The sequence below is a fragment of the Elephantulus edwardii genome, unplaced genomic scaffold, assembly GCF_000299155.1.
Source record: "Elephantulus edwardii isolate Elephantulus edwardi_28Jun2011 unplaced genomic scaffold, EleEdw1.0 scaffold00118, whole genome shotgun sequence".
Lineage (NCBI taxonomy): Eukaryota > Metazoa > Chordata > Mammalia > Macroscelidea > Macroscelididae > Elephantulus > Elephantulus edwardii.
Genome location: NW_006399868.1, coordinates 1,302,622 through 1,304,959, shown reverse-complemented (window position 1 = coordinate 1,304,959; position 2,338 = coordinate 1,302,622). Strand labels below are relative to the sequence as shown.

Below are 2,338 nucleotides of genomic sequence, written 5' to 3'. Positions count from 1 at the left end.
ACTTATTGAAGATCAAATATTATCTGGATTATATCTGAATAAAAACAAACAAACAAACAGAATTTTTTTTTAAATGGAACAGTACATAAGAAAATAATAAACACAGAGGTAAGTATGGTCCCTCGTGAGACCTGAGCTTGGAAGAGGCACGTGGGCATCGCAGCGCCTGCTTTCTGCCCAGCCTCCCGGGGGAAGTCGCACTGCGGCGTCCGGCTAAGGTTGAGGCTGCAAGACAGCCAGAGAGAGGTTCGGTGCCGCTGCCGGGCTCGGCACGTTGCGGGCACTGGAGGCCGCGGCCTGAAGCCGGGGAGGGTGATCGGGGAGCTCTCGGCGGCCAGCAGGAGCTGCAGCCTTGGAGGCAGTGTCCCGGGCAGGTCCCGGGTCCTCGGAGCCCGGTGAAGGAGGGCCAGGGAAGGGATCTGCCGTCCTCGGGAGCCGTGTGCGTCGGGGGAAGTGGTCCCGGGAAGGATGCGCAGGCTGCCTCTTGAATGGGCGAGGAGAGCCGGGTCGAGGAGCGCGTTGAAAAAGCCTGTGGCGAAAGGGAGTAAAAAAAAGAAGCAGGTTCTGAAGTTTACCCTTGACTGTACCCGTCCAGTAGAAGATGGAATCATGGATGCTGCTAATTTTGAGCAGTTTCTTCAGGAAAGAATCAAGGTTAATGGAAAAGCTGGTAATCTCGGAGGAGGGGTTGTAACCATCGAGAGAAGCAAGAGCAAGATAACTGTAACCTCTGAGGTGCCTTTTTCCAAACGGTATTTGAAATATCTCACCAAAAAATATTTGAAGAAGAATAATCTACGTGATTGGTTGTGCATAGTTGCTAACAGCAAAGAAAGTTATGAATTACGTTACTTCCAGATCAGCCAGGATGAAGAAGAGGAGGAAGATGAGGATTAAAACTCATTTCTCTTGAATATTTTGTATAAGCCCTGAATAAAACATGGGAACCAAAAAAAAAGAAAATGATAAACACAGAAATGTTATAAATTGTTAAGGGTTACGTTTTATTTGAATTCACAATTGTCATCCATTAAATAGCAATAAAGAAACCAAGTTGACGTATTAGATTGGTCAAATCTACTGAAAAATACCTCTTCAAAGTATTCAAAATAATGATATCACTTTGAGGTCTAAAGGGAACTTGATCCATGTCATAATATTTCCCAATCACTTCATCTGCAGGGTCAAGGTGGATGATGGATCCTAAAGAGTTGATGACTTTGAATTATGGTGCTGGCAAGGCAGGTCTACCATAGACAGAGAGAAGAATAAACAAATAAGTAGTGGAAGATGTACAACCATAATATTACTTAGTACAGAGAGTAAAGGAAGCTCTGGTGGCCTAGTGGCAAGAAGTTGCATTGCAAACCCAGTGGCACATGGTTCGAGTCCACTAGCTGCAATGTGGGGGAAACTACTCTGGTAAAATGGACTGCCTCTGAAAACCCATTGGAGGGTCAGCTATGGATTGCTTCTGACTAAATGGTACCACACGGGGCCAGTTCCTAAAGAGAATGCCATGCTTGTCAAAGTAGACTCAAAGCTCAAATTCACTAGCGTCAAGTCAGAACCCACTTGCAGCTGACCTGTGGTTGGGATTTTCAGAGGCTGTAAATCGCGCAGGGCAAGGTTGCCCATCTCTCTCCCTCAGAACTACTCTCAGGATTCAAACCACCAGAGAAACAACACCTTTGCACGACTAGCAGCACAGTTCCCTATCCACTCAGCCACCAGAGCTTCCTTGGAAAAGTATGTCAGAGAGAGAGAGAGAGAGAGAGAGAGACGTGCTTTCAGGAAGATGGATTAACACAGCGACTCCAACCCTGGGCTCCAGCAGAGCAACGACTGAGGACAGCAGCACAGTGCCGGGTGCTGTTTCCTTGTGTAGCACACAGTGTCACTGGCAAACAGAAACTATTTGAAGGCATTTGACAACATCTCTTTTACTCTAGAACTGTGACAATACTTTTCAACATATTCTATATTGTCGTTGTTGTTCTTAAGTGACTCACTTAAGAACTCTTAAGTGTTCTTAAGGTAAGCTATTATGGAAGTCGATGACACTCCTGTTTCCAAGCCTGTTTTAATTTGGAAGCTCCACCAAACACTGTCCACCATGGGTAACCATTCTCGCATTTCACACATCAGTGTTACAGTGTTTAGCATCACAGCAACCACAAGTTACCTCTGTACAGCAAATGGACAGACCAATGCTATACATCACTTAGAAGAATGTTCGGCCTGAGGCCACAGATTAAAATCACCCACCTTTTAAAAATCACATAGTCTAAGTAAAACAAACAAAAAAATATCTGCTTTGAGCATTATTCCACTCTCT

At 45.2% G+C, this 2,338-nt stretch overlaps 1 pseudogene; it reads left to right on the top strand.

The window, feature by feature from the left end:
- The first annotated feature begins 468 nt into the window (after positions 1-468).
- LOC102853074 lies at positions 469-897 on the top strand (annotated as a pseudogene).
- Positions 898-2,338: the final 1,441 nt, after the last annotated feature.